Source organism: Lycorma delicatula, chromosome 10 (assembly GCF_047948215.1).
Source record: "Lycorma delicatula isolate Av1 chromosome 10, ASM4794821v1, whole genome shotgun sequence".
Lineage (NCBI taxonomy): Eukaryota > Metazoa > Arthropoda > Insecta > Hemiptera > Fulgoridae > Lycorma > Lycorma delicatula.
This window is the reverse complement of record NC_134464.1, coordinates 24,930,281-24,957,219: the sequence shown is the minus strand read 5'-3', so window position 1 is coordinate 24,957,219 and position 26,939 is coordinate 24,930,281. Positions and strand designations below refer to the sequence as shown.

At 30.5% G+C, this 26,939-nt stretch overlaps 1 long non-coding RNA gene across 1 annotated transcript in view; it reads right to left on the bottom strand.

The window, feature by feature from the left end:
• Positions 1-24,043, bottom strand: part of LOC142331476 (uncharacterized) — a 64,338-nt gene extending 40,295 nt beyond the window's left edge. Inside the window, exons 1-2 of the long non-coding RNA XR_012758002.1 lie at positions 23,793-24,043; positions 3,651-3,843 (exon numbers count right to left, since the gene is read on the bottom strand). This is a non-coding gene — a long non-coding RNA (uncharacterized LOC142331476). The remainder of the gene's footprint in view (positions 1-3,650; positions 3,844-23,792) is intronic.
• Positions 24,044-26,939: the final 2,896 nt, after the last annotated feature.

The following is a 26,939-nucleotide window of genomic DNA, read 5'->3' as shown; positions in this document are numbered from 1 at the left end:
GATTAGTTCTCTTACATTCAAAAAATTGATGGACCCATCAAAGAAGCATCTAAACCATGTTTTGGAAAAATATATATAACAAAAGTTTAATTTAGATTTTAAATATTCTAATTTTTAAACAGATTTTATTTTGTTTTGTTTTTTAATTCTAATAAAAAGATGTTAAATATAAAAAGGTTTTAGGTGTAGAATCTCGTACAATGTTTTACAAAGTAAATATGAAACGATAAAACTTTAATCGGTAAATGAATCAGGAAGGAAAATTAAATGAAAGTCTATTATAACACATACTTTAAATTCTGTCAGAATTTAATATCCTTAACAGAAGGGAATTTATTGAATTTAAAGGCGCGTACTTACTTTATAATAAGGCATTAGAAATTGAAGAGTGCCGTGTAATAAAACACACTAACTAAAGCAAGTTACGATACGATTTCGAAGAAACTATTATAAAAGAAAATAAATATTTCTTTTAAATACATAAAAAAATCTAATTTTGAACCTGTAAACAGTCAAAGATATATGAGATTATATTTTTTCTTTTTAATTGTATTTATTAATTAGGATCTCTGACGTGAAGGTCACAAGTTTAAACATTATACTATTACAGTTTAAAACTAATTTTTAATTTTCTATCTGTGCAGAAAGAAGTTCCACTTTTTTTTTTAATTATCTTTTTTCATAGTCGCTTAACAATTGAAGTCATTAGCGTGTAACCGTAAATGTAGCGGTAAACGTGTAGTCTGGAACAGATTCTGGCCGATTATTCCTGAAACATGGTTAATTGAAACCCAACCACCAAATAACACCGGTATCCGCGATCTAGTATTCAAATCCGAATAAAAGTATCTATCTTTATTAAGAGTTGAACCTAAGAACTCTCGATTTCGAAATCAGCTGATTTATGATGACAAGTTTTACTACTGACCAACCTGGTAGGTTAGTTCCAATTTTTTTATTTTATTTTTAATTTATTATTAATTACACTGATTATTATTTATTCATTTATTCTTAACAATAGTCAGTCTGATCGATAGCCTATATTCGCTTTTTTATGATGATGAGAAATTAATTTTGTAGCTTATGAAAAAGCGCCTAGCCTGACCGTGAATTGAACCCAGAAGCTTCAGTAAGAAAGACGAACATGCTACCGATTTGTTACAGAGATCGCAAATTATTTTTTATTTGTTGTTTTAGCTAAGATAAGATAAACGGTATACCGTATAACCTCCATTCCATATGTTCCCGGAACAGCGGCTTCCCGTGAAATCTCTATGCTTTATCAAGTTTGGGTTGGCCGATTTCAAGTGCACGTGACTGTTCCACAACCTACGTTAATCATGTCAAAGAAAACTGCTGCTATCTTTTTGTGCGTCTTTGACATGAATAAACTGCACAATTTTGGCCAAAAGAGTCGACTACGGATTTTGTCATATAATATTCAATTACTTCAGGTTTTCCTGAGGTACCACCAACTGATGTCGTGTGGAACATGGAAGATATCATCACTACCTACACTTCTGTTTTTCTTTGGGAACGTATAAGATCAACAAATTGTGACGAGTAAATCCAAATAGCGATGAATTTTGAGATCTATTTCTTTGTGGCAAAAACTGTTATGGTATTTCCCTCTTGTTTTGTCTCATTGTATCGACATACGTTAAACCATTAGATCAGAGTTCTACTAACTCGAGGGAAGAGAATCAATTGTCTCCAGTAATATTTCTATTGGTATTTATGACTGAATTTGCCAATCGCATTACAGTTAGAGTAGGTATAGACAGAGTTTTTGAATTGTTAACATTACGATTCTTTCCCCAGTATACAAAAGCATTTATTAAATGCGTGCGAGAGTCACACAAACTCAGTACTTTCAGACCATACTTTTTGGCTTGTTTTTCAAGTACTGCCTAAAACTACATCGCCCTCGAAAAGGAATCATGTGCTCGTCAACGGTTAAATTTTCACCAGAACAGTAATTAATTATTCCTGCAGTTTGCTGCGAACAGATCAAAGATTTCCGAAATAGGGGCTAGCTTGTCGCCTGATGATTTCCTCTTCTCTCTAGTTGCTTGGCCTTCAAAGCATAAAGCGATCGACAAAAATGAAAATCGTTTTATCTGCATAGTTGCACGAAAGATGTCACGGTTAGTGCCTTTTAAAATTTTCTATTAATTTTATAAATACACCGGAAAAGTTTAATTTGGCTGTATATACAGGCAAATATTACCCTGATCTTGGAAATTATCCGACAAGGGAGCATAATAGTATCCCACATTCGTTAGTTCTAGAACCCGGTCAGGTATGGCTTTTCACACCCGCTACAAATCATTCATCTCATTCTCTGAAGCATGCCTAACGGTAGACGCGGAGGTTAAATAAAAAAAAACCTTTTGAATAACATTACACCTAGCTGAAAAACTTATTGGAACAAATAATTACTCCAATAAATACACTATAAGCCCCAAAAGACAAGGAAACTGAACGGAACTTAACCAAACTTTTTGAAGTATACATTTTTTAAACTTTAATTTTCACTAACAACTATATCTAATATTAATTCAAATGATACGGGGACTTTTTTAAAACTCTTACGGCTATCCCCACTTAAGAATTTAACAATTTAAAAATATTTTTTATAGTTTTTAATACTGTGCTTTATTTGTTTTTCAAGTTGTAGCTGTTATTAAAAATATTATGTGAGGTTTCAAGTAGAAGGTCAAATGCAACCCAAATTTTTTTATTATAAATTTATTTTTTAAGATAAAAATGCCATTTGGTCAAGGAGATCAACCGGGACTAACATTTTTTTACTAAATTTTTATTCTTTTTTCTTAATTACATCTTTATCACTGCATTAGTTTTAACATAGAAACATTTGATCAAGAGAATTATATCTTTTAATCGTTTTCGCAATTGTACGGTAAATATTGCGTAATTAAGTTATTAATATTTAAAAATCCTTTGACATATGAATGAAAAAAATGTCAAGATCAAGACCGAGAACGTTATGGAATACGTTGTCGACTTTTTTTAATTAATATGAAATCGAAATGCTGCATACTTATTTTACAGTGGAAAGAGAAAGATGAAAAAATTCCAGATCTTTGCTCGGGAATCAAAATCAACACTAGTTGATTTAAATACCAAGTCGTATATAATTTTGGATTATTTATATACATGTATTGTAGGTAACAAATTTGCTTTAATAAGGTCTTTTCTATAATATTTCTAAAGAAAACTGAATTTTTTTTTGATATCCCCATCCCCTCAATGGTTTTCGAATAAAAATGAATATGATCAATGCTCCAATTACAAAAATATTTGAGTCAAATTTGAAGAAAATCGATTTGGTTACTGCTAAGGTATAAGGCCAAAAGTAGTGCGGTGCGACACACAAATGTTCATATGTTCATACCTACGTGCGCACATCCATATATATATATATATATATATATATATATATATATATATATATATATATATATACGGTTTTTTTATTTAGATGAACTAATTGGACCCTAAAACCTAAATATTTCAAAAAAACCGATACGCCATTTTTGACATGATCATACTTTCTCCTTTAATATAACTATTCTAGCTATATTCAACAGGAAAGTAAAAGAAAAAATTTGTTTGATAGTAGTCACCATATTTATATTGCCGTTCTTTTTTTCTTTTCTTCTGTTAAGTTGCAGCAATGTATATAGAATATCCTGAGATGGATTAACCAAACTTAAGGGACTAATTCAGAACATCAAAATAGAAAAAAATTTTAAGTAGATAAATCCTCTATCTCTCTTCACTTTTCCTCTGTCCGCTATTTTATGTTTCCAATAAAACCTGTTCAAACAACAAAATAAATTTTTATTTATTATTAATTTTATTAATATTTATTATTAATTAAATTATTAATAATATTACGATTATTAATTTTATTATTAACTTTGTAAATTGTTCAATCTACAAAATTAATGGGTTGGAAAATTAAGGTTTAAAAGTGAATCGCATTTTATACCTGTTTTCACTCCTACAGAAATTGAATTAAAAGTTATTTTTAATATTAGTAATAATAGAACCGGGATTTGTCAACATGAATGATTTTGTTTATTTTAATATCATAAATAAGTCCATTAAGTTTGGGCAACACATCCCAGGACACTCTGTTACTTTCAATAATTAAACTGTTTCTTTACATAATCTGTCCCATCCTTTCTTAAGGCTATGCAAACTACCCTATAGTATAAGAGACACCGGTAAGAGCTGCTTTCTCTGAGAGTAATGTTGTTTATTATACGATCAACCTATGCGGTGAACAGAATGAAGGTGTCAATTAAATATCACCTACATTTCTGCGTATATAACAATATGTATCTGATTAAAAAAAAGGCGACGAGAAAACATTTTTTTTGTCACTTTCTCAATAATCCTGGTTTGGGGTGATTTTATTCTTGAGAATGGTTATGTCATTTCTTTTCAGGTCACCTAGGCTGTTACGGTATTTCACAACATAAATACATTCATGTATGCGCTTCTCGTGCATAATTACTGAATTTTATCCACGTTACGCTTGATCTGAACAAATGAACAACAGACATAACCGGAAAACATGGATTAATGTAATCAGAAAAGGAAATTATAATGTTAATGCATTTTTTTTTTACTTCTTATTTGAACAGAGGTATTAAAAATCGTATCTTTAAAGAGATAGATGGGAGAGGGGGAAGCAAAACCTACACTACACTTGATTCGCTTAAAAAGCTATCCTGTTGTAAATAAACCATGTTGCACTGTAATAGACTGTCTCGAAAGTTACGCGTACAAATTGTATGTTTTGATGTTTTCATTTGGTGCCGACTGAATGAAATTATTTACGAATAAATTACACGGCAGTTATATTTAAAGTTATATTACTATTGAAAAAAACACGATGGCGATAAAGTATTATATAAATACTTGTGAGTTCTAACAAACTGGTCACCCGGTACATCACTGCACTAACGCAATCGCACACGCTGCAGTAAAATCTCACTATTACAAACAACAGCTAGGATAGCTCATAACGCTGAACATAGTGTACACCTTATATACGTACAAAATACGGCAAAAAACATTTAATTGATAAACATATATGTACAGTATGAATGAATTTTAAATTAAAATATACACGCTAACCTAGAAGAGTGTTAAACAAATCTGATAACACAGTTGTAGGACTTTCCCGGAATGCGGGTTTAGCTGTGTGACGGAAAGTCTTACAAATTTGGGTTGTTTCTGATGCACGGATTACGCACAAATACACATAAAACTTAATTTAAAATATTTAACATTTTATTTAAATATAATATATTTTCATTTATTTAATTTATAAATTCAAACTAAACCGCCCGCGCGGGTGCTGCGGTACTAGGGGGGGACCGTCGGCACAAACTAAACTAATGTAATTTTATAATTTACATATAACAAATTTCGCTTGTACCGTTGGCAGCTGGTGTAGCCGCGAGGCTTAACGCACTAAATACCGAGTCAATTGAGTGATCGAGTTCGAGATCCAGTTAAGACCGAGTTACTTTTTTACACTTTAAATATTATTCATTTATTTAATTCTACCGTTCACCTGTGACGTCAAAACATAGCTGTAACTTACAGCATTTTTTGGGATGGGGGTGCAATTTTGCAAAGGTTTTTTTGGCAAATATTGTTATTTTTTAATTGTTAACAGCTGCGCTTAAGAAAAATATGGCCTTAATTAGGCGAAATCTCGAGATACTGAAGGTGACCTTGCTGTACAGTCTCACCTCCTAGACTTTTTAAGTTGAGAATTTAAGGCATCAATGCCCCATAAACAGAAGTAATCTGTCTGAGTCTGGTGAAAATCGGTCCAGTAGTTCTAGAGATACAAGGTGATTTATAGGCCGACACCGAACACACACATGTACATAAGAACATTAACATCCGGAAAATTTCCATCCGGTTTTTTTAGTTACTTAGGTTCAAAAGTCAAGAACCCATGAAAATCGCATATGCCAAAATTGGACCGGTTACAATACTTTTCCTTCTATAGCTATAACTCTACTATAGCGCTATCTAGACGGGAAAGTAAAAATAAATGAAAAGAAAAAAAATAAATTTTAACTAATATTTATTTTTTTACTTTCCTGTAGTGAATAAATAAAAATGAACGAGGATAAGTCAAAAAGTAAAATAAAATTAAAAAACTATATAAATGCAATACGGTTATTTTCAACATAATCTCGTTTATTTCTATACACTTAGTTCATTTTCTAATAGGGTTCTGAATTTCTTCCTAGAAGAAATTTTCTAGTCTTGTGTGTAGTCAATTTTGAACCTGTTCCATGACTTTATCAGAAAAAAATGATCCCCTTACATCTTTTCCGTCAGCGGGCCAAAAAAATATGAAAATCTCCAGAAGCCAGGTCAGGACTATACGGTAGTTGGTTTCAAAACCAAAGGATTGCTTTGTTGATCCTATGAGGTTAAGATCCTGAAGCAAAGTCAAGCCTTTTGATGTTAATTTTTTCCTGTAGCGACCACAGTAACTTGCAGTGCTTTTTACTTTTCAGTATTTAACCTTTAGGTGTGAATTTACTATTAACTACAACTTCCTTTCTCATCCAAAAATATCTTCATTTCAACTTTCCCTGCAAACTGTTACTTTCGGATTTGTTGCCGTAGGGGATGATCCTGTCTTTTTAAAAATCAATCAATCCGTTTGTAGATCTTGCTTTAATTTGAACAATTCTCTGCCAATAATCTCTGCTTCGGAGTTGGGAGACGTAATTGAGAACGAAATTAAAATCTCCCTTTACCTTTTGATTTGTAATATATTGTATCCCGTATCGGAAACTACTTGATCACATCAAACTGTGCGTAGACATGAGTTGCAATTCAAACTATAGAATCACATCAAGAAATAATCAAGAATCAAGAAATTAAAGTAAGGAGTCTTAAACTGCATTTATCATAAGTTCATATGTGATACTTAGATAAAGTGACTTGATTTATGATTACAACTTTAAAGAAGAGAATATATATATATATATATATATATATATATATATATATATATACATGCTTGTATCTGAATGAATTCAAACAGGCATACGAAGAGAATTTTTGACAGGGGTAATGATGACAAGATGAATGTTAAATGGTTCAAGCAAGATATAATAGGATTCAAGGGTAGCAAAAATAAACGTAAGGGATTAAAAGACAGAAGAGTGTGTAGGAAAAAATCTTAGATCAAAGGGATCCAGAAGGAGAAGAACGAATGTGCTAACCTAAAGTGGTCGGAAAAGAAGGAAGCGACACAGTGGTCTATTCTATGTGGTCCTAGAGTGACCGGTGCAAAAAAAATATATATATACTACCATCCCTGTCACGGCTTCGCTACTTGGTTACTTGCATTTCGTGGTCAACTTTTTATATTATTTTATGTTTTTCAGTCAAGTAACCGTACAGATTCGGTAGAGGTCTTATTTCATAGGAAAACACATCAAGTTTGTTACCCAACATTCTAATTTGGTTCGATATGGCTTCCATTTTTAATGCGACATACATCCCACCTAAAGCTGATTTCATTCCGACCTGTAGCCAGAAGTCGGGAGTCACCTCTGCAGCTGTGGAGTTAAGTCGTAATTTTAGCTCAACAACTTCGGCAGGCAAAGGTAGTACATAAACCTGGATCTTTAATGAAACCGTACAAGAAAAATTTTAGCGGAGTCAAATCTGGGGAGCGAGGTGGCCGTGCGACTGTGGTGGCTGTTCACGACCGATTCACCGACCTGGGAATCGAGTATCAAGAAAACTTTGGACTTCTAGGTGGTAATGAGGTGGTGTCCCGTTTTGGTGATAGTAACGGCGTCCATCTTGGTCATCATCGTTTAACTTAGGAATTAGAAAATTTTGAAGCATGTAAAAACGTTGTAATAAACATGTAATAAACGTTGTCATTTACGGTTGCCTCCTGGAAGAAGATCGGGCCGTAAAGTTTTTCTTGCGTAGATCACAAAAACATTGACCTTAGAGCTATTACGAAAGTGCTGCAAAGTTTCATGAGGATTTTCGCTATCCCCATATTCGGGAGTTATGGTGTTCACGTTGCCACTAATGTGAAACGTTAACTCGTCACTAAAAATTACATTGTATAAAAATGCACCGTTGTCATTTTCGCACAAAACTGCCGCTGAGCAACTTTGTCGTCATCTGTAACTTGTTGAACCATTGTTAGTCTGTACGGCTTCAAGTGAAATCGTTTACGTGATACGCGCCAAACACTCGTTTGTAGAATGTCAGCCTCACGTGACGCACGTCGAGTTAATTTCTTCAAACTACGTACAAAGCTTTCTCCGAGCTGTTCCACAGCAATTTCAGGAACGTGTGGACGTCCTGGTGATTTTGTATGTCTAACGGAACAACGTGTCTCAAAGAAAGTTGGGTACCAAAAGTAAATTGCATGCTACTAGGAGGTTCTCTACCGTACTCTGTATGAAAATTACGTTGAACTGCAGTTCGTAACTGCAAATCGTGTACAGCGAGTACGTTCTGCATCAGTAAATATATCCATATTTAACAGAACTGGTGACAGCTGACTGGTGACCGAATTCGGTACTAATGAACTACACGAATCAAAACATGATGTGTTTTGCTATGAAATGAAACTTCGACCGACAAATGTTAAACTGCTTGACGGATAAAGTATCTGCATCTTTGATGATGTCAAATATGTTAGAGAATTGTCACAGGTTGTTAGATTCGGAATTCTAGGTGGCTACATTATCTCAAAATTAATTAGGCCTAATGTATGAAATATTGTTAATCTTTTAAAAACAGTATGATCTTATCAGATCCGCTTCAGATGTTGCATGCGGTGAGTGGTCATTGATTTCCTCACAAACTGACCATTTTCTTTATACCATAAATACATGTTCCGAAATCTATTGCTGAGGTAAATGATCACACTTTGGGGAGAAAAAAACTTCTTTCCGTAATTGAACGTTATAAAAATTCGTTAGAAGACCTTTGAAAGAAGTTTCCCTTAAAGCCATATCTTTGATAGAAGGCTCATTATCACCAGCAAGCTTAAGGATTTAAACCAAAGATCTTTTTCATCATTTTCTTAAAATCAGAAAATATTTACCTATGAAAACCTATCTCTGGTCTACTTAAGAGAAAATCATAAGAAAGATTCCTCAACAATATCAGAACTGTTCAGTGGTCTGGAAGGTCATGTAGGCTGTTTCAATTCGAAGACTGACCAGATCAAAAAGGCTTTTTTCCCACTTTTGAAGTGTTACTACTGATGGAGCTTCCTTGTCAAAATGCCAAACGAATTAATTTTTCATAATGTTCCTTAACATTTGTATAGTCATGCACCAAAACACTAGCAACAACCCTTTTCTTCAAGTGAATACTCGTTTGTGTCTACCATTTTAACTTAAAACTCCACTACATAAAAACTTACTGAACATGTGAAGATAACATTAACTTCTAAACATCAATTCATAACAAATATGGCGTTGTATTGAATAAACAAAGACAGCTGATTAACTATTACAATAACAATTAACTGATTTCATACAGTGTTACCAACCTATACGTTGTGTCATGGAAAGGGATTTCGTGACCACTGTGCTTATAACACTGATAAACAATGATTTTGTTAAATGAGAGTGAATAACTCATTCTTATAGTATTTTTCATGCTGATTTCAAATATGAAATCAGAATTCTTGTATCAGGCTTAGTGTTTTTGTAATTACCATTCTTATTTTCAGGTAGTAACATGCATGAACTCCATAAGCATAGCATTTTGTGAACGTAAATACATTCACAAATATTCTCTCTGCCTGCACCTAGTGCCACATAGCCAAGAGCTTCCAATTCCAGTACCACCAGATACATGGAACTTAGATGAAGATGAAAATGTCCAATCTTGTGCTGACATATCAGGCGATGAAGAAAGAGATCCAAAATTTATAGAAAATAGATCTACTGAACCCCATTTGATTAATCAGTCAGAATTAAACGATTGTTTTATGATCTAAATTTATCAGAGAATCAAGCAGAAATACTGGCATCAAGACTGAAAGGATGATATTTTCTACAACCAAACACTAAAATAAGTACTTTCTGTGACAGGCAGTCAGAATTTGAACATTTCTTCTCTCAGTACGAAAACTTAGAATACTATAATGATGTGGACTCTTTACTGAAAGCTTTGGGATTTATGCACCATCCTGACAAATGGTGACCTTTTATTGACTCGTCAAAGCTTAGTTTGAAAGCTGGTCTACTTCACATTGTAAATAAATACCCATCAATACCATAAACATACACTGTTCACGTGAAGGAGTCTTATGAAAATATGAAACTTTTTTTGAAGAGGATTCACTATGGAAAATATTTATGGCATATTTGGGGAGATCTGGAAGTAATAGTGCTTTTACTTGGACTGCAACTTGGATACACTAAATTCTGTTGTTTTTTGGCAGTGGGACAGCAGGGATATGAAAAACCATTACATAAGAGAGCAGTGGCCAAAGAGAGAGGTACTGACTATAGGAGAGAAGAATGTTGTTAGTCAGGCATTAGTAAAATCAGAAAAAGTTTTCTGTTACTTCACATCTTCTATTAATCTTCGTAATCTTCTATTACTACGCATCAAGCTAGGTTTATTCAAAATTTTGTTAAAGCAATGGGATCATAATGGTGCAGGGTTTCAGTTTCTAGAAAACAAATTCCCTAATATAAGTGATGCTAAAATAAAGGAAGGTGTATTTGTTAGACCACAAATAAGAAAAATAAGGAGTGATCTCGCGTTTGAAGAATGTTTGAATGACTTGGAGCTTGCTGCATGGACATCATTTCAAAATGTGGTAAACAACTTCCTTGGAAACCAACCATAAGGCCAGTAACTACAGAGAACTTGTGAGTGAACTCCTTCAAAACTTCAAAGAACTTGGGTGTAACATGTTGCTCAAAATCAATTTCTTACATTCACATTTGGATTTTTTCCCTAACAATTTCGATGTTATCAGTGATGAACATAGCGAATGGTTTCACCAGGAAATATCTACAATGAAAACATGATACCAGGGAAAATGAAACCCAAAAATTTTAGTTGATTACTGTTGAAATCTAAAGAGGGATCTATCTACACACCAAATTACAGTAGAAAATCCAAAAGAAATAAATTTTAGGCGAGCACAAAATGCATGTAATGTATTGTCATATTACGTTCACCATACATTTTTGTTTCAAAAGAAATTTCAATTAAAAAAAAAACTGAGACTGATAGAAAAAAATCTATTAAGATATACGAAAACGAGCATAAAAAATACTATTAGAATCAACCATCCATTCACATTTAACATACAAAAAATAAAATTTTGTTGACCAGTGTAATAACAAATGTAATCTTTTTCTTCTGTGTTCTGTTTCGAAGGAAAAAATTAATTCCTCATGTTCAATAATGGTTGGGAGTGTTGATGGATATATTTACGTGATTGTATAAAACAAGTAAAAAACCTAGTGTTTTTGAGAAAAACATGTTAATAGACATTTCACTCGTGATTAAACATAATACACCAAAATATTTAATTTTCAAAATATTTGTAATCACTGTTAATTTTCTGATGAAACTATTAAAATAAAACAAAAATAATTTAACGGATTTTAAATTAATTCTAAATTAAATGAACACGTTAAGAAATGTTTTCAGTTTGAAATAAAAATCGACCGTGATAAGATATAAACGCTACAATTTAAGAGAAATTTAATTCGCATAAGATCGAGAAACGCATCATCTAGAGTCGGGAGGAACACATTATGGGTGAAAGATGAGTCGGATGAAACCTTAACCTAAATTATAGATGAAAATCGTTTCGCTCAAAAATAATTTTTGACAGGAGATGAAAAAAGTGTCACGATGCATAATCGACGTACACACTGCACCAGTCGCGTGCGGATATACAGTCCTAATCGTATTTCTTCACCCCGTTCTCTTAGTCCCCTCGTTCCATCCGTCTATATTGATATCGACCGGTAAAAATACATCGATAAAATTGTAATGCAATTTATAAGTAGGTCAAAAAAAATACATAATGACGGTTAGACAAAGAAAATCAAAGAAGGAAAATTCAAGGAACGTTTACCGTCACCATCATTCTCTTTTCTCTTTTTTACACTCCGATTGCTGTTTAAATCACCGACAGATTATTTTTACATTAAGATGTCATCGCCTGTGGCACCGTTGTGAAATTTATAACTATAATAATAATAGCAGTAATGTCATCGTTATAAATTTTACACGTGTGGTTCCAGTATGTCCAGAAGCCTAATTTCTCTCATTGTCGGGATTAATATGTTCAATTCTTATTTATAATTTTTTCTTTTAATACGATCGAAATGTATCGTAATAGAAAACGAAGTTCAGCTAACACATTACTTTCTCTTTTAATGGTTGCCATCCGTGCGTCTTTTTGAAATAATTTACTTTATCGCAAATTATTGTGTAGATTATGAACTAATTTTTTTTTCGAGCAGTAATATAATTAAAATAAAAAGGAACGTACTCAGAGCATCGCATTAAATCCATCACTTTTTTGTGGGATTTATTGATTAAATTAAAACGGTTTAAGGCATTTACTCATTAAACTCTCTTCTGTGTACTGCCATTACCGTGCTTATTTTATTGTTTATTAATAAGTGCCTCAAAATCTTGAACAATTTATTGTTAGCCTATTTGTCGATGATACAGTTGTATCTATATATTAAGATTATTATTTAAAAGAACCTGAGAATTCTACATTAGCAGTTAAAAGAATTATCATTGGACGGACTGGTAAACATTTAATTTTAGATTTAATTAAAACTATTTATTCTCAAGTAAACTTAACATCGCTAATCACCTGGATAAAATACAGATTAACGATAGTACTTATGTTTCTATGAAACGAAATTTTCTGGGTGTTTTATTTATTTGAAAAATTATATTGAAATGAAAAAACTGAATTCATTTGCAATAAAATCAACCAAATGATTTTACTTTGAATCGCCTTAATAAAACTATAAGTTTGTAAAAATATCAAATATTTATTATGCTTAGTTTTCACACTTTTCATCACACTTTTTATTCACATACGAAGACGAACGTTCTTCGAGAACAATATCAATTTTGGTTTGAAGAAATGAGCTTTAAAAAAGTGGTTGTCAAAATGGTAACTGCATGGTTATGACCATGTATATGTCATATATATCCCATAGGAAGTACATTTGTATATAAAAAAAAAGATAGCACAGTTTCTGTTTCAATTAATTTGTTGTGTTAAGTTAGTCACGCTTCATTGCTTCTGCCTTTGTTTCACAGCATACCAAGGTCATCCGACTGTTTTACTAAGCGCTTCATTTCCCTTTAGTGTTCCAGATGCCTACTAACTTCAGTCCATTTAGGATGTTAAGGATTCACTGCATGGGATGGCAGAGGTAAAAGGAAATGAAAAAATTGTTTTTTTTTTATGAATATTAACTGTGAGAATTTTGTTTTTATTGATTTGACTAACCTGGTACAGAAAACACATTAGACCACTATTCAGAAAAATATTAAAATTCTTAATAAAAAAATTGGGATTGACTAGACCCCTTTGATCAAATTTTATTTATCTTAAAAATTATGCAATATTAATTGTATAATTTCTACGTTGAATAGTATTTACCTTTCTTAGCTTCATTCTTTTATTATACGTAGAACCGTTTCCAAATAATTCCATCGTCAATACTTATTGTACTGAAAATTATACATCAATAAAATAAAAAAATTGGATAGGCTAACCAACCATAATGAAAGAAATTAAACGGGAAAAATACGTTAAATTTCACCAAAGAATTGCTAACATAGCTAATACCTAACGGTGGTCCCGGAGGTTAAAGAAAAAAAAAATTATTGTTATTTTGTTATACGATAAAAAAATCTGATATGGACACCACATGACTTCCTTGTACGGCTATTAAATTGCATATACACATTTTTTTTAAATGAAAAGTGCATAAAATTTTATTTTATTAATAATTTGGATTTTTTTCATATATATATTTATTTATTTTTATTGTTATTATTGAATTATTATTTATTGTAAAACTTTTTTTACAATCGGAGATTAATAATTATTAATAAATCAATACATTTAAATTAGAAAAAAAAGTTAACAAAAAGGAGATGAAGTCGGATTGAACCGATGTGCCTTCCCCTAGGAACCAAATATTTAATTAATTAAAAAATTATTTAGCTATAACTTGGAACCAATGAAAATAAATACCAGTTATGATACATCGCTGAAAAGGTATCGCTGAAAATGAGGGCTTGTTATTGCAGTTAAGAAAAAGTCCAAAATCCAGTTTTTTTGATTTCAGGCTTTTTTGGACACTTTTGGCTTTTTGGTCCAGTCGATTGCAATCAAAAGGGGAGGTACACAATTAGATGTTACAACAGTCCTAAATCCAAAATTTCAACATACTACGGATAATCGTTTTTGAATTATGCGAGAATTCGGCGTGACGTACAGACGTCACGCCGAAAATAGTCAAAATGGATTCAGAGACGGTCAAAATGGAAATTACCGTTGAAACCTGAAAACCGAAATTTTTTCGCGATTTCCTTTTTTTACTTCCTTTTCTTCGTACAAGGAAATAAAAAAAGTAAATTTCATTGTTACTCCATTTTAACACTTTAAATTCCTAATTTCAAATACACCAATTTATCTTCAATAATTTTTGTGGGCGTTGATATTAAGAACACGACGTGTTATTATATATATATATATGAGCACGTCGTGAATGATTCCGAGTGTAGTTTATGATGTTAAAATGGAATAAAAATGAAGTTTTTTAATTTCTTGGTAACAAATAAAGATATCAACATGATTTTTGGAATGTGTAATCTTTATGTAAATATACAAAAACCGATTTCTAAATTTTCTGAAATTCGATATTGAAAGGGGTAAAGAAAGGTAAAAAAATTGGTAGTTATTAAAAAAAAATGTCGTAAAATTCTATACGAGAACTTGCTGAATGAGCTTGCTAGAATGTAAAAGAAATAACAATATAAAGAATTTAAAAATCGTACTAATTAAATATAACGTATGAGTGTTGTTTAATAAAATGTGAACAGTGCAAGTGTTTTCGTTTTTTTACTGTTTAATAAAGAAAAAGAAAATAGTAAATGCGGTTACTAATCGATTTAGATGTTAAAAACGTATAAATAAAATTTGAACTCAGTAGTGTTACTCTGACGGGAACGAACAAAGAAATACAAATAAAAATAATGAAAAATATTTCTAAAAAACTAGTTTATTCTGTCTCTCATCGTCTGTACAAATGATGTCGAATGTTAGTCGGTAGGCGCAGTAAGTCTAGCTCGCGAATATATAAAGATAATTCTTAGATTTACTTTCTTTTTTAATCATCTTTATAATCTCATGATATTCACGAATAAAGTCATTATGTAGCGTCTATTTATAAAAAAAAAGTATATGTATATATATAAAACACAATATGATAGAAAATGTTTTTTGATTACATTATTAAACATTTTAGGCCAATTGGAAATCGCGATCTGTCTGTAATTAAACGTATTTAATTGTTTGCGCTGATTCTCTAACAATTACTTTCCTAGCATCGTAACTCTAGAGCTATGCTGCAAGAAGGAAAATATGCTAATCAGTAAAAAAATGGGGTATTGATTTTTTCATTTCTCGACGTTTTATGACCCAGGAACCCCAAAAACAAAAAAAAATAAAAAAATTGGGAGTGTGAACTTAGATTTTTGACTCCAGATTTTTGACTGGATAAACCGATTTTGATGATATTTGTGATACAGAGACGTGTGTATATGGAACAATTTGTTGATAAAATTTTGGGGTTAATACTTCCAGGGGATGGAGTAGATAACTTTTTTGGGGTCAATTTTATAAAATTTTTTTTTAAATGTAACCCCACTTTATATTAAGCTACATGCGTGCATGCTTATCTAACCATTTTTTTTTTTAAATTTGGTGGACGTCATTGAAAATTATTTTAAATCATATTTTATGCACATTGAACGGATACAGATTTTTAATAAATTTTTAATTAGTATTATTTCTTCTGCAAAAGAAGAAAATATTATTTATTTTTTACTAGATGTTAAAAACGTATAAATAAAATTTGAACTCAGTAGTGTTACTCTGACGGGAACGAACAAAGAAATACAAATAAAAATAATGAAAAATATTCATTATTTTTCATTAAAAAAAAATGAATAATAAGATTTTCGCAAAAGTAATTTTGCGAAAATCTTTAAATGGTTCTGTATTATATTAAACATGGCAACAGAATCATAATAAGGCTTTATCTAGTAAGCCAACTAGAGTAGCCTGTACTAATAGCTGTTGAGCTACTAGTTCATGAAAATAGTTTTATAGTCTGGTCTGATAGAGTTGAATATCCTATTTTTAAAAACATAAAAAGTGTCTATTCTTTTTAGAAAAATTTACATACATCTATAAACATATGGATAAAAAAAAAATGTAATTTTATAAATATTTATTTACATGATTCATACTTTTTGGGGCCAAACGATGATCTTAACAGCCAATTTTTGTATCTTGAAAACTTGTTTAACTTTTTGAAAGAGCCGCAAGAAATGATATTACATTTCAGACAGGAATATAAAGAAGCATAACAAATATTAAATATTGATCACAAATTTGAGTTTTATTAAAGATATTCGAAGCTATTTAATACTATTAAACGTATTGCTATACTGTTATAAACGAATTCAGTTTAATAATCATTCCAAGAGAATTTTGTCTTTCAATAAAAAAAGGAAAAATTTTGTTTTATGGGCAACAGAAGTAATAACATTATCATTAATGGGTATTCTATCAATACGATTAGCCATTTTGTGTCAACCTGGGCAGCATAATGGAATGGTTTTATTGATGTTTAAAGTTAGGTGATTATCATCGATTCAGTGGATAATTTTTTAAACTACTAATGTAGCGTTTTCTAGCCGTTTTAAATGGCATACAGAGTGTCCCATGAGGAGACCGACATACTTCACAGGTGTGAAGTATTTTCCTCTCATTAAAAGTAAGTAAGGAAGTATTAATTCCTCTCATCAAAATAATGAAAAAGGTTCACATAAACATAAGTCTGGAAACGATTCGTTAGCAAGTTATGGCTAGTGAAAGATTTCACCCGGAATTCAGCTCCCGTAGTGAAATGAGGATGTACTGAAATTTTTTGCAAGCTGTAACGAGAAAAAAAAGGGTTTCCTATGATTATATGAAATTTTGTCATTATTTTCACCAGTAGAAAGTGTTCTCAAAGTTTCTTTGATTCTTCGTGGAACACCCCATAAGAATTTAATCTTAAATATAGCTTTTGAAAATGTAGAACGACACGATTAATTAATCAAAATAATAATTTAAACAGAAAGAGGTTTTTAAACTTAACATTTTTAGCATATTCTGACAATTAATAATAAAAGATTAAAACAGGATTATATTACCGCTTATTGTAACGGTAGAAAGTATAAAATTAATGAAGTCAAATTTAAGCTGTGTAGCTAATTTATTATATATATTTTCATAATAAATAAATAAATAAATAAAATGTAATTTTAAATGAAGATTCTGTTGATGATTTTAATGAGCGTTTCTACCTCAAACTATTATTATTATATTATTAAGATGATAATTTTTGTGAAAGTTTAACCAGATAATAATAACAATAACAACTTAATAAATAATAACAGCAGCAACATTATTATACCAAATAGTAGTATGTCATTATTATTATTATTATTATTATTATTAATGAAGTTGGGGTGTATTACAACTGATAATTATGAATGCTCTATTTAATTTCTAGCCTTAATTTTCACATAAAATATGTTGTACATAAGAAAACAACACACACGCGCGCACGCGCTACTAGAATAAAATCAAAAGTGTTTATCTTTACAATGAAGTCATAGTTGTGCATAGAATACTTTCTACTTCTATTTTATTACAATCTTTTTCTAAGCACACATTTACTACTCTTCCTTCACTCTCACTCTTAGCACACACAGGAGCATAGTGCTATAGATATATATAAATATTCATATTTATATAATAAGTTATGCACATTAAAAAACTATTGAATATCGATTAGTGATTCCCATATGATTTGTTCAGATATATATTTTATTATTATTTACTATATTGTTAGTAGATGCTTTCTATATTGTCAGTGAGTTAATAAAATATAGTATAACCATTTAGATGTTTTAGATTGGATGTTTTTATTACCAGAATATGTTGTAGATACATCTATTATGAATGACAATAAGCTGTAATTAGAGAAGCAGTTCAATGGTGAAGGAAATTGGGCAACATGGAAAATTATTATGAAAACTATTTTAGAATGTGATGCAGTTTTCGATGTAGTTTGTGGTATATTTATAAAACCTGGGCCAGATGCTGAAAATTATGAAAACAAACTTAATACATGGAAAAAAGCAAATTCAATAGCAAAGAAACATTTTATTTTATCTCGATATGAAGCCATTTCTTAGTGTAGCTGGATGGGCTACTGCTGTCTGGGAAAAGTTGAATCAAGTTTATGATGTTAAGACTACTAAAAAAACAGATTTATTGTTACATCAGTTTCACAATATCGAATAGGAATCAGCAAGTGGTGTACAGAATCATTCAGTAAAATTTGATGATATTCAGACAAAAATGTTGTTACTTGATAATTCAGTTGATGAAACTGATTTATGTGTTTGGTAAGTAGAAACTACAAAATATTTTGATTATATTTATTTCACTTCATACAACTTACCTCAAGCAGAGAAAACATGAGTGAAATTAAAAAAGATATGTCTGAAGTATGAACTTTGATTGACAGAGATGAAGCAGATGTAACTGCAGTGATGATATCAAAATCAAAATCTAGTGTACAGATTAAAATCACGGAAAATTGAAGGTTAATCAACAGAAGGTCTTTACATGAAAAGTTTTGAGACAAATCATCAAAAGCAATGTTTCCCAAGTGGAGATGTTTGACATCTATCACATGACTGTAAAATTGATTTGTTGTGATTGAACTGATTAAATCGTTGTGCTGCACACTATACAAAATATTGTCATGACTGGTATTGTAGATTTGAACCTTTTGAAGTGCCAAAACAAACTAATAGTACTCATCAAGGAGTTAAATTTAAAATTTTTAGTACTTGTTGCATACTAGATCGTGGATACCAGTGTTCTTTGGTGATTGGATTTTAATTAACCACACATCTCAGGAATGGTCGAATGGATACTGTACAAGAATACACTTCATTTACACTCATACACATCATCCTCATTCATCCTATCAAGTATTATCTGAACGGTAATTACAGGAGGCTAAACAGGAAAAACAAAGGAAAGAAAGTACTTGTTGCATAAATTTAAAAATTTTTAATGGTAAAAATTGGTCTGATTGAAGTTTTGAAGATGTGTGATACTGTCCAGAGGAAATTTGTAATTTGTTTTTAGTTAAGAAGGCTGGACAAAACGGAACTGACCAATTGATGAGTAATGGAAAATTATGGATTTTTCATAACTTATATAGTAATAGAAAATTTACCTAGATAATGAAAAATTATGGATTTTCCATAGAAATTGAGTACCCTAATTGAGAAATTAGAATAGTGATAGCTATTTCTAATTATGATAATGAATTTTATTGGTTGGCAGTGAGAGTCACTCGTCAAGTAAAATCTTATGCTATTTCTGAGGCTACAGATAAACTACAAAGTTGACATGAAAAATGTGATCTTGAAAATAAACAACATTTTCTGAAGGATAATTGAATACTAGTGCAAATAGATAATGAATCTTGTGAAGAACGTATGCTTGGTAAAAATCATCTACTCAGTTTTGGAGAAAGAATTTTAAAATCTGCTAAACCAAAAAAGAATTAATTTTTGCTGACATGAAGGCCCGATGGGGTAGAATGATTGAGTGGTTGTCAGTATTTTCTTATATTTAAAGATGATAATTCCAGTATCAGAGTTTCATATCTATTATACGTAAAATTGATGAAGTGAAAGTAAGATTAAAAATAAATGAAAATACAAGCTGGACTGATTGTAAAAGAATTACTGATGGAGGAAGAGAATTTGATAAGAAGGATGTAAGAATGTATACTGAGACTATTAGATTAAAATATTCAATTACAGTTCCTTACATTCCATAACAAAATGGAGTTACTGAATGTGAAAATAGGATTATATGTAAGATGACACATTCATGGCTTCAATCAACTGTTCATCTAACAAAGTATTTATGAGATAAAGCTGTACTTTCTGTGACATATACAATAAATAGAACTGCACTGAAAAATTAAAGGAAAATCAACCTAGAATTATTTTTGAATAAGAAGAATTATTTTCATCTCTTGAAGTTTTTTGCCACAGAATGTTTTTTATGAATTTCTCAACAGAAGTGAAAGAGATCTGATGTGAAATCTACTACAGGATATATTGCTGGTTATGCTGATTATAGTGGTTATAGAATTTACTTTCCCCAAGAAAAATATATTTGTATTTCTAGGAATATAAAATTGAAAGATGAATTTTCACAGAAACCAAAGAAAATTAACATGAATAAATGAATAGAAATTTCAAGTGGCAGCAAGGATGAAAGTGTTTCGCCAAATCTTTTTTGATATAGAAAATAAACAATCTGTGGATAATATTTCACAATTTGAGATAAATGAGAATAAGAGCAATTCACAAAATTCAGTTACTGTGAATTATGGACAAAATGAGGATGTTTTTTTCATAATTTGAGCTTGCAATAGAATAACATGAATAAATATTGATAATAATAATCAAAAGTATTGTTATAATCTAAGAAGCAGAAAGGAAATTCAAGAACATGTGCGAAATCAAGATGAATCATTTCAACAGAACCTAAATGTTATTCTGATAAGAGAAATACCAACTGATTATGATGACACTATGAACTCAAAGGATGTTAAATATTGGAAAGCTGCAATGAACGATGAAATGAATTCATTACCCAAGAATAAAAGGTGGGAATTAGTGAATTTACCATCTCACGGTACATTTATTGATAATAGATGGATTTTTTTCATAAAAATGAATTCTAGATATGAAATTATTCAGTATAAAGCTTGTTTAGTGGCTAGGGGTTTCAGTCAAAAAAAGGATAGGATTTAGTGAGACTTACAGTCCAGTTGCCAAATTAGAAACCATGAGAGCTGTACTGGTTATTGCAATTCAGCTGGATTGGAGTATTAAACAATCTGAAATAAAAACAGCTTTCTTGAATGGTACCTTAGAAGAAATATATATGCAGCAACTACAGGGATATAACAAGATAATGCAAGTCGTATATATAAATAACTTAAAAGTTTGTATAAATTGAAATAGGCTTTGAAATGTTGGTATAAATGTTTAACTGCACTCCTTTGAACTTGTAATTTACAGGAGAGTTGTGCAGATTCTTGTGTTTTGTAGTGAAAAATTGTTTTTCCGTGTGAATGATGGGTTAGTTATGAGATGAGATGAAGAATTAAAAGGATGTGATGATGATAGAAGAAAGGATGATTATAGAAGACATAGCAATAGAGATAACAATAGACAAAGAGCTAGGAAGAGGGGTAGAGAGATTGAAACAGAGATACAAATAGGGATAGAGGTAGAAAAAAGAAGATAGAGATAGAGAGTGTTATTGTGGTAGGAGATGATCAGATAGCAGTAAGGCTTGGTTTTAGATCGCATGACAGTAAATTACAAAAATGTGTAGCCCTATCATCTATAAAAGCAAAATATGTGGCTGCTTTTGAGATTTCACGATCACTTATATAGCTGAATAGATTAATGAAAGAAGTTGGAGTTATTGATCAACATTCTTATTCCTGTCATGTACATTGACAACCAGAATACTATTAAATTCATTGAAACCTTTTTTCCATGAGGAATTAAAACATATAGACACACATTATCAATTACTGTCAGACAAACAGTTACAGAGACAAACAACAGTGTAATATATATACCAACTGATGAGCAAACAGTTACTGAAACTTTATCTTCAAATAAATAAGAACAGAAATAAAATGTTTGTAACATCTGAGAAGATACTATGTGCTGAAACAACTGTCTTGATTTTTTATTAATTTTGTGTAAATCAAAAAACATATTTTACATATTTTATTTATTTTTGATGGAGTTTCATCAAGTAATGCCTTCATTCATCGATTATTTCAAATAAATCATATGAAAAATTTGATTGGTCCTTTCAATACGCAAATAGATGTTTATTATATTTACATAAGAATATTTCAGGAGACTGTCATAGATATATGTAAATATAAATTAGTGCATTAAAAAACTAAGCCTACAGGGCTGGTTCCGTGGTTAACTGGTCGCAAATTGAATTGCCAAAGTTGAAGATTCTGAAGTTCAAATCCTAGTAAACGTTAGTTGCTTTTATACAGATCTGAATATGAGATCGTGAATATCAGTGTACTTTGGTGGTTGGGGGTTCAATTAATCAAATTTCTCAGGAATGGTCAGCTTGAATATATACAAGACTAAATCTCTTTTACATGTCATACATATCCTAATCTCATTGGGGTTTGGCAGAGTTGCTTAATATTTACTAGCTGAACAGATTGCAATGTGCACATTAGGAAAAATAAAGATAAATTTATCTAGATTGATTAGTGATTCACATATGATTTGCTCATATGTATATTTTACTGTTATTGATGCTAAGTTGTTGTTAGTAAATGTTTTTCACGTTGCCATATCAGTTAATAAAATATAGTGTTACTGATTAGTTGTTTTCCTGTTGGACTTTTTTTTTATAACATTATATCTTATGTTGAATGTGGACCTCCAATAAATGCACACAGGCTAACTCCATTTCCTTTTTTAGTTTAGATCCGGAATAACTATAAGGTATTATTACATCAGAGGATGATATTTATGAATGTAAATGAAGTGTAGTCTTGTACAGTTTCAGGTTGACCATGTGGTTAATTAAAACCCAACCATCAAAGAATAATGGTATCCATGATCTTGTATTAAAATCTGTATAAAAGTAACTGCCTTTACTAGGATTTGGTCCGTAACTCAACACAAATCAGCTGACTTTGAAGTCTAGAGTTCTAAGGTCAAATCTTTATTTATATTCGTACATATGATACTCATTCATTCTCTGAAGTAATACCTTACAGTGGTTCTGGAGGCTAAACAGAAAAGAAAAAAAGATATGTTGGTAATTTCGGTATAATATCACATTGAGTTCAGTTTTGTATCTTACTTCAAATAAAGATGGAGCAACTGTTTAAGCGCTTAAAATAGATATTTTTAAATGAGAACCATTTTCTTGATTTCACACCCAGAAAAATCTTTTAGATGTTTTTAATGACATCGTAATAATTTTTACGACTGTTGCATTAGGGTGCATAGAATTCTTCTTGAACTTTGAAATGATTTCAGGAGACGGCATTTTCTATTTAAAAAAAAAATAGTTTTTAATAGAACATTTTAACGGGAAAAACAAATTTAGTAAAGTTAGACGCGGGTACAAAGGATGTAACAAGTTAACTGGGGAGTAACAAGAAATGATAAAAAAGCTTGGGTGTTACATAATAAACGACTGACTACATTTGTTACAATTTCTAGTATAAATATCTTTTAATTGCTAGTTATAATTTACTTACCTTCAATGCATTTGCAGAATTTTGAAGTAAATCTTAGGCTATTCATTCTAAACTAACCTTAATCAACCTAATTTAACTTAACCCATTTGTATTGTAAAAACAATGTTCGTACTGTTACTCGGGTGGGCAGAAGAAATTAATATTTAACCACAATTGCTCGAATAAATCATCGTTCTTATACTGTTGCCTCCACAAGTACTAATTCAGAAGCTCCTTGTGCGTGGACACCTTTCTACCTACGCCAACGTGTTGCTAACGTCCACATCGATGCAACAGATCATTTAAGCGCGCCTATCTGAAGATCTATGAAGTTCTCTCTACGTTTCACGGTTTGATGTATGATATACATATCTAGATTTCTGGGATACCGACATACGACTTCTAACAATGTATAACAGTTTTAGTGTCGGTTAAAATTTAAGCTCTTATTGTTTCATTTAAAGTTGCAGCATATCTATCTGGAACGGCATTGACCGATATAAAGAAACAAGCAAATAATTATGGCCGGCCCTTAAATTAGAATACCATTATTGATCGACAAGAAAAATACAATAATGACTGAAATAAATGAAAATTTAATTTATTTAAGTAGAAAATACACATTAGATAACAAAAAAACCGCTTCAGATGTAGAACATTTTTAAGAAATCCTGTTATCTAATATAATCGTATAAGACCAAAAGCTTATCGCATCAAGCAGCAGAATAAAGAGGTCTATTGTATGAAAGTATCTAGACGCTTTCTCGCCTAAATAAAATTTTATACTGTGATAAATAAATGTTTCCATCGAAATCGGAAAACAAGGCGCATGTCATATTCATTTGAGCACCTCAACAGGCGAATGAATAATTCTTCCGACTGGTAACAATAGGATAGCTTAAAAATTACCTACGTTTTCCACATGAACGTGCTAGAATAAGAAATCTGCTTTCTAAACTTATTACACAAGCTATCAATGTGTTAGACTTGATCTTTTGTTAAATTTTAATCCGAAGTAATTTACAAAAATAAATTATGATTGACTCAATTAATTTGAACAATAGAAATCAGGAAATGTAATTAAGGATCGTATTAGGGATATCAGCATAGGTAACTTCTTTCAACTTTTTAATATAGTCGTATCATTGAAATAAATAAGAGGCCAAGGAAAATACCCTGTGGAAGTTCTTTCTCTATTTAAACCAAATTTGGTTTTATATTTATTAATAAATTCAGTGTTCTTATGCGTTGTTTCAATAAACTGATTCGTTCACACTCATTTATAGATAGATGAAATTAATTTAAAAGATACCAAAATAATACCTTTAGTTATACTCATACAATTCGTTCGATAAAATTGAACGATTAACATGATCAAAAGCTTTGAATAATTGTATCAAAATGCTTTATCTTCTATAACGGGGCTGTATCAACACATTATATAAAAATTCTGCTGCATTAGTTATTAAGGTGAATCCTTAATATAACCATGTCCAAATTTGTTTAGAATGTTATTGTTTACAATAAAATTATGAAATTTTATTAATCCATTACATTTTGTGTGATTTTCAAATTGTTAATTTTTTTTTAATTTCGCTTTTTTAATCGGTCTAAGACCCTTTTCTAATCATCCTGGAAGTATATCAGTTAATAAGATAGTGTTTATCTGGTAATCGAACAGCTTTACAGGTACATTGTTACAATATTTGACAATTTTTAAGGTACGTCTCTCCAACCGGTCAGTTTTTATTTACAAAGGGATTCAATTATTTTGTGACTTTCTCCACGTATTACCGGTTGATAAACAAATAGTTTGTAAAAAAATACAATACATTGCTATCAGTACCCATTAACTCTTTCAGGAGGAGTCGTGGGATCCAACTCAAAATTCTAGTGAGGCAAAATATTATTTGATACATTTTTAAACAAATATGAATGTTTTAGGGATCCAAACTAAGAAAAATAATAATTATAAACAAATTTATAAAAACTATGATTTTTATTGAGTATTATTAAATTGTTATACCGTGTATCCGCTATCGTACTAATTCTTATTTTTTATTATATAATTACAACCCCCTCTCCAGGGGGTAGAATAGAAAGTTTTTTGGGAACAATTTTATCAAAATTTTGCAAACATAGCCCCATTATATATTAAACTCAATAAATGAATGCATGCTTATCTTGCCATTTAAAAAAGAAATTGACCCCAAAATTCTCCCTTTCCCAAAAATCTAAAAAAGCTATCTTTTTATTTATTGCATATTTTTTAACCGAATATCTTTTATGTCTTCTTTAGCATAGTAGTAATGCAAGTAATAAAAAATAATAGTTTGGGTTGGGGGAACCGATCAGAGTTTAAAAATTACAAATTTTTTGAACTTTTTAAAACGTCTTTGGTTTTCTAAAACTACTTTTAATATTATTAAAAGTTTAAATAATACATTTTAATAATAATATTACAATAAAATTTCTTCATAATTCACTCCCTCCCTACCCAAAAAAAAATAAATTTCAGGTAAATTTTTATTGGTTATATATTTTTCAATGGAATTTCTTTTATTTCTTCCATATAACTTAGTAAAGGTAAATAAATAATAAAAAAATAAAAAATATTGAAATATGATTTTGGATTTGGGGAGCAGAAAAAAATACCGATTTTTTTAAAAATCTTTAAATTTTTTTTTCTTTTCTATTTAAACGTATAATGATAATTTTACAATAAAACTTCTTCATAAATTACCTCCACCCAAAAAAATATCTTGGGTAAATTTTCATGTATCATTTTTTTCCCATTATATAAAAATAAATAACCGATGTCAGGAAAATATTGTAACTTTTTTGTCAGCTTTTTTATATTATTTCTTATCGTCTTGAAACCTCTCTCCTTTCTTGTCCCAACCAACTTTTCTACTTTTTTAATTACTATCTGATCTTTTCCAATATTTTTATAATATTTATAAAAATAATATACTTCTTGGGTAAAATATTATATATATATATATCAACGAATAATATAGATATGATAAATTATACTACACTAAATTTGCATAAATCCATTCTTGGACATGAAAAATAAGAGAACCCTAACAATTTCAATCAGGCATTTAATTTAATTTTTTAAATCAAACACACACACACACAAATACACAATACAGGTTTTTTCAC